Genomic DNA, 11823 nt, shown 5'->3' with positions numbered 1-11823 from the left:
AAAGGTGCCCCCCCCCCAACATACGCCCAAATCCTAATCCTAGGAATCTGTGGACATGACCTTATTTGGAAAAAGTCTTTGAAGATATAATGAAAGATCTCAAGATGATGTTGTCCTAGATTACCTAAATCCAAAGGTAGTGTCCATAAATGACAACAGGGAGAAGAGAAGGTTGAGTGAAGACAGAGTCAGAGAGTGGAGTTTTGCAACTACAAGCCAAGGAATACAGGGGTCAGCTTTATTATTATTTTATTTGTTTATACAATGATAGCACATGTGAGTGCATAGGAGAGTGAGAAGCACCCTCGACAGGGTCTTGTCCCACTACAATCCCTTTTTCGCAGTCCTCCATCTCATGGGGATCCTGAACTCCCACGTGTGTGCATGTGCCTTGTGTGTTTTCCAGCTATCCCAGGGTTTCAAACCTGCAGTTGGTCATATAGCTTTAAGCCCTGCAGGGCACTTATGCTACTGTTGTATTACAACAGCCAGGCCTGTTATTGATTACTTAGCTTCAACTTTATGGAGGTAAAATTCAATGTAAAGTAGGAGCACAGGTCTTAATGCACATTTGGATGGGTTTTGATGAACATAGACAGTACACAGCCAAGCAACCAACCCTTCCGTGAGCATTTCCATTGTCCCATATACTGCTTCACATCAACCACTGAGCTGATGTCTATGAGCATACATCTATGAGCAAACTCTCTATAAATGAAATCATATGTTGGTACTCTTTTTTTTTTTTTTTGAAGAGGTTTTGTTATAGGGTGTGTGTACTCGCCAGAAAGATAGAGAGAAAGAAAGTGAGACATCACCCCCGAGGGGGAATGGTCAGTCTGCAATCCCTTCTTCATTCTCCTCTTGGGATCTTGGGCATGCATGCACATGCGCCAGGCATGAGTTTAAGCCACCAGATCTGGGACTCAAACTGGGTCTACTACATGGGAGTCCAGCAGTGTAGCCATTACGCCATCTACTGGTCCCCGTTGGTACTTTTGTGTCTGACTTCTTTTCTTGGTACAATGTTTTTAGATTCGTTCCTATTGTTGCCTAACACTACATACATTTTTATTGTTGAGTAGCATTCTCCTGTATAAATGTACCACAGTTTATCAATTCTCTTGTTAATATATGGTTCAGTTATTTTTAGTATTTGTTATCATGAAAAAAGCAGCTATACACATTCTTTGTGGGAACATGCCTTCATTTCTCTTGAGTAAAAACTTAGGAAGATAGCATATGATTAACTGTAGAAGATGCTATCAATGGTTTTCCAGAGTGGTTTTACCTTTTGATAGTCACACCAGCAGTATGTGAGAGTTCCAGTGACTTCACAGCCTTGCTTAAACTTGGTATTATCAGTTTTTAGCTTTAATGATTCTAATGATTAAGAAGTGGTATCTTGGTTTTAATTTGCATGTCACTGACAGTTAATGATTTTTTTTTTCTTTTTTTGGAGAGGCTTTTTTTTTTTTTTTTTTTTTTTGCTATAGGGTACGTGTGCTCGCCGGACAGACAGAGAGAGACAGAGAGACAGAAAGCGAGAAATCACCCCCAGGGGAGATGGCCACACCACAATCCCTTCTCCTCGGTTCTCCTCTCAGTATCTTGGGCACGCATGCACACGTGCCTGGCGTGAATTTTAAGCCACCGGGTCCGGGACGCAAACCGCGGTCGACTACATGGGAGTCCAACAACATAGCCATTATGCTAACTGCTGGTCCCCCAGTTAATGATGTTGAAAGTCATTCATATTTCTTCTTTTGTGATGTGCCCATTCAACTCTTTTGCCCACTTTATTTATTAGTTGTCTTGTTATTGAGTTATAAGAGTTCTTTATATAGTCTGAATATAAAAATTTTGCCAGCTATATGCATTAAGATATTTTCTCTCAAGCACTGGCTGGTCTGTATTTTTTTTTTTAATTAAAAACTTTTTTGTTGCCATAAGGCCTGTGCTCTTGCCAGAGAGAGACCGAGAGAGACAGTGAGAGGGAAAGTGAGGAACCACTCCCCCTCCCGACAAGGGGGATGGCCATGTCACAATCCCTTCTCCTCTATTCTGATCTTGGGATATGCATAAACATGCACCTGGTATGATTTACTCTTTTGTGGGGGAATGGAGAGATTTTTGCTATAGGGCATTGCTGGAGAGACAGAGAGACAAAAGTAAGAAATCACCCCGCAGGGGAGATGGCCATGCTGGGATGTTGGTTTTAACCACTATCTAATTCAACATTTAATTGGAGAATTTATTGGATACCAATCATTGTGTTAAGCACTAGGGTTATATAATAGTGGCAAAATAGACACATCTCCTGCCCCCATGGATTTATTATCTAGAGAATAGATAGAGAGGCTTGGAAGAATCACACAAATAGAGATAAAATGACTATTACAGTAGGAACTAAAATTAGAGGTCTCTCATGTCACATGTAGTTGGAAGAAGACTTTCCATGAAGACACGAAGACATGATTCAGTTGAGATCTGAAAGAGAAATAAGAGGTAACTAGGCAATTAAGCTGTGGTGGCGTGGAGCACAGGAGTTTCAGGTAGAGGAGGGGAGAAGAAGAAGGTGTGTTTACATGTATGATTGGAGCCACATATCTGGGGCCTTGTAGGCTGTGCTGAATTTCATTTTTATCCTGAGAACAGTGGGATGGCATGCAAGTGTTTGCAGGTGTGTGTGTGTGTGTGTGTGTATGCATGTGTGTGCATGTGTGCATTTTGCATGCACTTCTGGTACATGGTAGAGGAAGAATCAGAGGGGCAGAATAAGCAGCTTTGCTTAGTTATAGTCTAGTCTTGTGTGGAAAAGTTTGAGGTGTGGTTCTTGGGGAGACCTTGTGCTTCACTGTGGGTGAACCTGGACTTGGGACAGGAGATGTGGTAGATGCAACCACAGTGATAGCACCAAGGTAAGACCCCACAGCTCACAGGGAATAAGGAGATATTGGACCACATTTGACAGCTTCAAGACCTTTTCATATCTATGATCTTACCTCAGTACAAAACAATTTAATCAGGGAGAATTTGCTCTTTCTATTTCTTATAGTTTCCTACTTCATAGAAAGGAACATAAGGATCAGAGAGGCTAGGGTCCTTGTTTGTGATTACTCAGCCAGGCACTAGCGATGCCAGGACTCAAACACTGGCCTTCCTCTTTGAAGCTCCCTTTTTCCAACATAACTCATAACCAGAAATTGTATCCAAGTTGAAGTATTTCTATATTTTCCATGGGGTCCTGCTCTGGGGCCATTTCTAGGTCAGTGGTAGAACTACAGATTTGGTTGTGAAAGAGGTGTTGGTTCAGAGCAGTTGTTGAGACAAATGGATGATGATTTAAGGCTCAATGATAGTCTTTTATAATAACCGAAAACCCTCAGTTGTTCTGCACCCAACTGGGCAGCCCTGGCCACAAGCCTTCACAGAGACATAGTGGTGGATGAAGCTGCTGGACCTGGAGTCAGGCAAACCCGTATCCCACCCGTATCCCAATTCTTGGCTTGTGCTCAGCAGCCATGACACTAGGGCAAGTTCCTTAGGCTTTTCTGAGCCTCTGTTTCCTTATCCGTAAATACAGATTATAACAGTGCTGACATTAGCAGGTAGTTGTGAGAATAAAATGGGATAACTGTTTTATGTGAAAATATTATCCCAGTGCTTGGCTCATAGTAGGAGCTTAATAAATGTGAGTTGTTGTGGCAGCAGCATTATTCTTATCATTACTAGGGGGAAAAAGTAGGTGCATGATTGCACTGCTATTATCATCACCATTACTGGGGGAAAAGGACACGTTGATTTATTCTTGAAAAGTTCTCTTTCTGTGCTGGCCAAATGCCTGACTTAGAACGACATAGCACTCTGAGGGTGCTTATGGTTTCAAACCGTAAGACTGATTTGTGGTAATAATCCTTTATGCGTGTGTAGCATTTTTCCCTTTGCAAAGCACTGTCACATCTCTTATTGCATTTTATCCCCAAACAACCCTCTGAGGTTGGCCAGGCAGGCGTGATTATCCCTGTTTTCTAGATGAGGAAATGGAGACTTGTAAACCAAACATGATTTGCTCAGGATCACAAGGAAAGTTGGTGACAAAGGCTGGATGAGAACTTGGCCAGGTCTTCTAACTCCTTTGTAGCACAATATGGGCAAGAGGCACAGGCTGTCTGTGCAACATTCTTTGAGGAATAATTTTGACAGCCATCATTTATCAGGCACCTACTGCATACCAGGCCTGAGGGTAGGTTACTTCATCGTGTATGCATTAGCTCATTTAATTCCCTCAATAACCCCATGAGGCACCTATTGTCCTCATTTTACTTGCATCCCCCAGAGGTTAGGTTAATGATCCAAGATCCTCCAAGTGGTAGGCAAGGGCTGGTTTGGGATTTCCATTTGAGAGACCCAACTACAAAACTCCATCTCTGCTCTTCTAGTCTGACTCTGAGAAACAGACAACGAAAGTTAAGAACAGCAGGAACTGCCAGGACGGACATGGGTTTGAGTAGTTTCTTATTTTAACTGGGCTAAATGAAACCTTTATCTTCATGACCATTGCTATCATGGCTGGGTTGATGTCTGGGTATCTGTTTAGGAGCTAACAGGTTTAGTTTTATTGTTTTGTCAAAATACTGCAGAAATCAATATATCTCCATAATTCAGTGTTATACCAAGAGGCATTTTTGTGCCATATATAGCAAAAATTGTATTATACTTTTGAGATCCTAGGTAATGATGACAAAGTGTTCTGTGTTCAATTCCAGCATTAACGTCTGGTTTGAACAAAGCTTGAAATATGATCTCAGAGCTAAGAGGCTTTAATATTAAGATCTTTAACTGTAATTTATGTGACAGAAGATAGGGTTTAGCATAATAAAATGTAATGGGCTCCTCAAATGAAGAGGACGAGAGACAATTGAAAACAAGGTAAAAATGGTAAATTATAAATAACAGTAAATCTACCTTTATGTTGTTACTTCATTTATTTTTGATTTGTTAGATAGGCTCTATAATTTCTCATTTTCCCATGTTTCAGAACAGGACATTTCTCAAATGGTGCCTATTTGAAATGAGAGCCCAGAATCACCATTGGCCTTCACTCACTGTGTAAGGGAGGATGAACATTTTCACCTTGCTTTCCTGTATGCTAAGATTTGACCTATACAATTTTATCGATCTATTCTCTTGTCCTCTCTCTCTTTGTCTCTTTTTCTTCTTGGAATTTATTTGTTTGTTTACATTTTTTTTTTTGAGAGGATTTTGCTATAGGGTGCGTGCACTTGCCAGAAAGACAGAGAGAAACAGAGAGGCAGAAAGTAAGAAATCACTTCCCAGTGGGGATGGCCACGCCGCAATCCCTTCTCCTCCATTGTCCTCTCGGGATCTTGGGCACGCATGCACACATGCCTGGTGTGAGTTTAAGCCGCTGGGTCTGGGACTCGAGCCGTGGTCAACTACATGGGAATCCAGTGACATAGCCATTACACCAACTGTTGGTCTCTGTGTACATATTTTTAAATCAATCTTTACTTATAAATGCAAGATGTAAATTCATATACAAACTATACACACATTAGAGATTTTAGACCAAACTCGAGAAAATTAAATTCTAAAAAAGGAAGAAGAGGCAGCAAATTTGTTAACCATGAAGACCGATAGGGTTATTGCTCTTATGCGTTCAGTTTGGCTTTGGGCTTCCCAGTTGCCAAACGCACAATGGTTTATGGAGGTTCTACAGGACAAAGGTATTAATTCACCGAGAAAGAGACTATCCTGGAACTTAACTTATGAGGTCTTGAATAATAAAATTTCATATTACATTTTTTTTTTTGAGAGGATTTTGCTATAGGGTGCGTGCACTTGCCAGAAAGACAGAGAGAAACAGAGAGGCAGAAAGTAAGAAATCACTTCCCAGTGGGGATGGCCACGCCGCAATCCCTTCTCCTCCATTGTCCTCTCGGGATCTTGGGCACGCATGCACACATGCCTGGTGTGAGTTTAAGCCGCTGGGTCTGGGACTCGAGCCGTGGTCAACTACATGGGAATCCAGTGACATAGCCATTACACCAACTGTTGGTCTCTGTGTACATATTTTTAAATCAATCTTTACTTATAAATGCAAGATGTAAATTCATATACAAACTATACACACATTAGAGATTTTAGACCAAACTCGAGAAAATTAAATTCTAAAAAAGGAAGAAGAGGCAGCAAATTTGTTAACCATGAAGACCGATAGGGTTATTGCTCTTATGCGTTCAGTTTGGCTTTGGGCTTCCCAGTTGCCAAACGCACAATGGTTTATGGAGGTTCTACAGGACAAAGGTATTAATTCACCGAGAAAGAGACTATCCTGGAACTTAACTTATGAGGTCTTGAATAATAAAATTTCATATTTAGTCTCATTTGCATCCTCAAAATTTGTTTGCTTAAAAGATTTGGAAATGATCAGGCTGGGATGGTTGAAAATTAAAGATCTTAGAATGAAATTTGGCCTCTAGGGCTGTTTATGTTTTGGAAGAGCCTTGGTTCAGGCTATTTAGCAGTGATGAGCCTAAGTCTGCCTATTACCCGGACCATTCCAGAAGGACTCCACTTTATAGAAGTCTGGCCCCTAGTAGGAAAGATAGGCACAAAAGAGAACTAAAATTCACTTCTCACCCATCACAATTGGCAAAGGCATTTGAATACTTCCTGTGTCCATTTTTTGAAGCATTCATTTTGGTTTCAAAGTGATTCTAGAGAATTAATTAGCCTGGATCCTCCCTCTTTTTCCCTGGGTGCTGAGATGGGTCTTGGCAGCAGCAGCAGCAGATCAAACACGCGTGTTTCTGTCTTGGTCAGGTTGATTGGCTTCCTGTCGTGTCACCAAAGGCAATTATACTACCTGCTCTGACAATCACATTTGCCTACTGGAGAAAGATTTCCAGCAGGCAAAGTCTTCCACAATTCTTGCCTTAAGAACCTCCATCCACCACCCCCATAGGTTACTTCCTGTCCTTTCCAGGCAGTGACTTTTTAAGATACAAACATCTCTGGAGCGGTTTTGTGGTCTGTTGTTAGACACGACTCTTGCTGTGAACTACTTTACTAGGGCCATTTCATCCCAGGATCTAAGGACTCCAGGTCTAGACACTTCTAGGTTTTTCCTTAGAAAAGGAGTTTTATGCAGAGGACTAACGGTTTGCATAACCATGGAAAAGGCTGGAAAGCAGTTTAGCAGATTCAACATCTCCCTCAGAAACTGTCTAGCCAGGGTCTCTGTAACCCCAGTGGGGGCTGCCTCTGTGAATCTTGCTTGCTTGTAGCTCCAGAGTGGGTGATTTGACCCATCTTTAGCTTAGTCTCTGTCTGTCTGTCTGCCTGTAGCTGCCACTAGAGAATAACAAGGACTTCTTCCTCCTTTTTCTCTCCCAGATCTTGCATAACAAGCTCATTGGCTGACCCTAACAGGGAGAGGGATTCTGGGAAATGTGGCTTCACCTCTGCATGCAAACGAGGCTGTAGAAATTAAAGCTGAGGTGCTCAGAGGCTAACAAAAATGCAGGGTGTCCATGTTTTCTGTCCAGCGACCTTGGCCTTTCTCCAATCACCGCTGCTGCCTGCCCAGGAAAGCCTGATTCTGGGTGCACAGTAGGGGATTTTTGTTGGGTCCAGTTCTCACTCGCCTGCCCACCTACGTCAGTTATCTGGGTCTGGCTTCTCTTCCTCACAGTCCTGAAACTCTGTTCTCAGGTTGGATGTCACTCTTCGGGACACCTGACCCCTGAGTTCAGGCAGGCTCTGTTGTTCGCTTTCAAGGGACTCCACGCTTCTCATTTGCAGCATGTATCACGTGTGTAATTAAATGTTCATCTGTGTAATTACTTGCTGACTGTTCTGGGTCCCTGCCAGGCTAAATTCCTCGAGGTCAGGAACTGTGTCTTTCTTGTTCACAGCTCTATTCCCAGAATTCCCCACAGTGTGGCCCTCTAACAGTATTTGAATGAAGGGGTAAAGTCATGTTCTCCATTTTTCCAAAGATGGTCATTGCTTAGGAAGCTTTGTAAAACCCGATCGTAGAATTTGAAACTAATCATTCTACCCTAGCTATAGGACACTTTATAGTTTTCAAATAATATTCTCTTTATTTATTCATTCATGCGTGCATCCAGTAGGTGTTTCTGGAATGTCCGTCATCTACACGACACAGAGTAGGGTTGCAGTGTATCTACAAACAAGGTCAAGGTTCAGCATGGTGGAAGGAAGGCTCATTTTAAGAAGCTGATATCCACTGCACTCTGCCAGAGGCCACAACACCTGGACTTTGGGTACCTTAAGGAATATACAACACAGGATTGTAGCGATCACTCTCACATTGTTCTCGTACACCATCTAGGTGGTAGCTTCATAACAAATGAGTACCACATTAGGACTCTGTCATCAAATAAAAACCTAACCCAAACTAGCCGTCACTATGCTTTTTAGCCACTTCCCCCTTCAGCGCAAATGTCATGCGTGCATTTGGAGCGACTTTCACACTTTTGGAAGTATCAGCCTGCTGAAATCCCTTATTAGCAGGAACCCACTGTGGATTCAATGAAATTCTGTAGCCCAAGGAAATGTATCTGTGGCTCAATAGTCTGGAAACATGAGACGTGTTACACAAGGGAATGTGATTTATGAAAAAGTTTTCTGACTTTGCAGCAGTTTTCCTTGAATCCATAAATGCCAAAACGTTTAGGCAATAGTCTAAATATTTACTTGATGGAAATGAACTGCCACAGCAAGAGCTGGATGCTGGAAAGCAAAAAGCAGAGTGGGCTGAGGTTGCCCCCTGGCTAATGCTGCCATGAGGATCTCCCTGGAGCCTTCCTTCCCAACTCCTCCCCCGCCCGCCCGTTCCTGAGCTGGTTGCTGGGATCACAGACCTTTGCCTACCCTAGCCTACCCTACCTCCAAAGCAAAGGAGAAGATGTTGTCTAGTGCTGCCCTTCAAAAAAGGGAGACCTGACAAACACTGGAATAATGCATCTCAGTGCCTTCTCATTTCCATGGTTCCCTCAGGGTCCCAGCTAAGCCTCCCAGCTGCAGGAGAGGTCCCTGAGAAACTTTGAGTTGCTGCATTGCTAGGATGAAAGGACAATTATGTGATTTGTTTTAAAATACCTGCAGGCTTAGGAAACTGCAGATGGCACAATGGTGCTGTCGTTCGACTTCTACATAGTTGAGTGCAGTTTGAATCCCGGACCCAGAGGCTTAAAATTCAAGCTGGACATGTGTGCATGTGTGCCCAAAATCCTGAGAGAAAAACGGAAGAGAAAAGATTGCGGCGTGGCCATCCCTCTGGGGAGTGACTTCTTGTTTTCTGTCTCTCTGTCTCTCCGGTGAGTGCATGTGCCCTATAACAAAAATCTCTTAAAAAAATGTTTGCAGACTTGTCTTTGGCTGATTCGTCAGCATAAGCTAGTGGTCGTTTCATAAGAGCTGCTTGCTCTGAGCTATTTTGTTCACTCTAGCCTAAAGGCCTTGGAAGGGGCCAACTCTGTCCTCATTCTTCCTTGGTCGGTGTTGGCAAGGAGATGCCAACAGGGTGTGGCAGGTCATGGTTCTCAAGTTGGGATCTGAGGCAACACAAGGATGCTGCATCTAAGGCATTGGTCATTTGTATTTAGTAACAGGTGGACTCCATTCTGGCTGACTTAGAGAGGAGATGACTATTTCCACATTGTACTGAGGCTGGCTCACTGAGTTCTTTCTGTGGTTTTGAACCTCTGATTTTTCTTTTTTTTCCAGTTTAAATAAGAGAACAACTTAATTGTGATGAGCTCTCGCATGGCACTGGTGCTGCTCGCAGCTGTGTGGGTGGAGGTGCGATTGGGGCTGTGTGTTTGCATGCTGCCTGAGTGTGGAAGGTAGCCATGCCTTGCTGGGCGGGAACAGGCATGGCAGAGGCACACGTGCAGAGTGCCCACCTGAGAAGGTGAGGATGGAGATGTTTCCTTAATGGGTTTGCTCTGCTCCCTGCAGAGAGGAGACTTGCTTAGAGTGGCAAGGGTGAGAGCAGGGCTTTGTAACCACAGCATACTCCTGGCGTTAACAGCGCTTGCCTCTGTGGTGTTCCACATGCATTTATAACAAACCTATGACACTGGCACCATGAACTTGCTATAAGCCACTGCGAGGACCCATCCAATTTCCCTGAGGAATTGGGGTAAGGAGAGGAGCCTTTTTGCTTAGGCCCCTGGAAGCTCACAATTCTCCCCTACCTTTGGGTGGGACCCTACTCCTGCCCATGTCTAGGGCTCTCTGTGACTCCACTTCTGGACTCTTCTTCTACCTGAAACCCCTTCCTGACTCCTCTTCCTTCTCTCTACCTAAGCACAATACTTCGGGCCTTCAGGGTCAAGCTCAAGGTTTGCCTCACCCACAAAATCCTTCTCAGTAGTCCCATTACCCAATTTATATTTTTGCTCCAATTCTTTCTCTGAGTTGGGACTAGGGTCAGCTAAGGAGGCAGTTTGAGCTGTTTCCTCTCCATGGAGACAGATAACTTTGGCAACCTCTTCACCTCAACCTCCAATCCCAGCGAAACCCTGAACCTTTGTCTATTTCCAGCTCTTCTCTGTCCCCAGGAATCAGGCCATTCCTCAACAGTGATGCACCTGGCCTTGACCTTTACCCTAAAAATTTCACCCAGATACCCTTCGGAATGCTTTGCAAAATGTACATGCCTTCTTGGGAGTGTGGGGTAATCTGTCTACTAACCAGCCATGAACCTGCACCCAGGGAGAACCTACTGCATCTGTATGAAGATGTTTGGTGCTCTCAGTGGAGGCCTGGCAAAGCATGCTGGGGAGGCAGTGGTTGACAAGGTCCAGAGAGCACTGCATCTACACACTCGAGTGCTTACTACTGAGTGTACAAATCCACAGGCAAATCTCCCATCACAGTTGTGCTTCTCAGCTACCATTATCTTGTTCTTCTCTCTCCATTATAGTTAATCCTTCCCCAAGTTGCCCACAAAAACAGACAAACAAACAAAAAACCCAAAAACTAAAAAGCTAGGGGCTGGCAGGTAGTGTGGTTATTAAGGTGCTGGACTCCCACATGGCTAGCCATGGTTCAAGTCCTAGATCTGGCAGCTTGCTTTTTCACTTTCTTTTTCTCTTGTTAATAATAATAAATATGATTAAATAAATAATAATTTATTTTTTAAAAAAAGGCTTTCCCTTGTCTTTACAAGATCTTCTCAGTTACTCTGAAGAATAGCAGAGTTCAAACAGGTCTGGAAAGGCTCTTGAGCAAGTCAATGAGCGACAGATGTGAACAGAGGCTGGTCACTGTGCATTTCAGCTCCTCATAAGTGACATTTGGTCTCATTTGGGTGGAATTAAAGATATCTGTAGGTGACACTTAATATTCAGTGTTGAAAGGGCCTTTTCACTCTCTGCTGATTTTCCTGGGATTTCCATGGGACCAAAATGGACAGAGGGTAGGAATGTCTGGCTCTAGGTGGCTCTTAAAACCCACTATAGCCTTTGTTCATTCCTTTAGAGCTGAAAACCCTCCTAGTCTGTGACTTCTAGCAAGAAGCCTTGCTTTCTTCTTTATCATCATCATCATCATCATGAATCTTTATCTGAAGTGTGGGAAATGGCTGAATTCATTTGACTGTGCACCTTTAATTGTGGGGAGTTTTCCATCCACTTATTTTCTCCAGCACTTTTCTGAGCATCTGGTGTAACAGGTTTTAGAACTAGATTACAGCACCATCTACTGGGTACTAGACTTCCCAGTTTTCTAGGCCTTCCCTACACATTGATGCTTGCTCTTTCT

The sequence above is a fragment of the Tupaia chinensis genome, unplaced genomic scaffold (genome assembly GCF_000334495.1).
Source record: "Tupaia chinensis unplaced genomic scaffold, TupChi_1.0 Scaffold000113_1, whole genome shotgun sequence".
Lineage (NCBI taxonomy): Eukaryota > Metazoa > Chordata > Mammalia > Scandentia > Tupaiidae > Tupaia > Tupaia belangeri.
The sequence above is the reverse complement of the archived record's forward strand: the minus strand, read 5'-3'. Positions refer to the sequence as shown.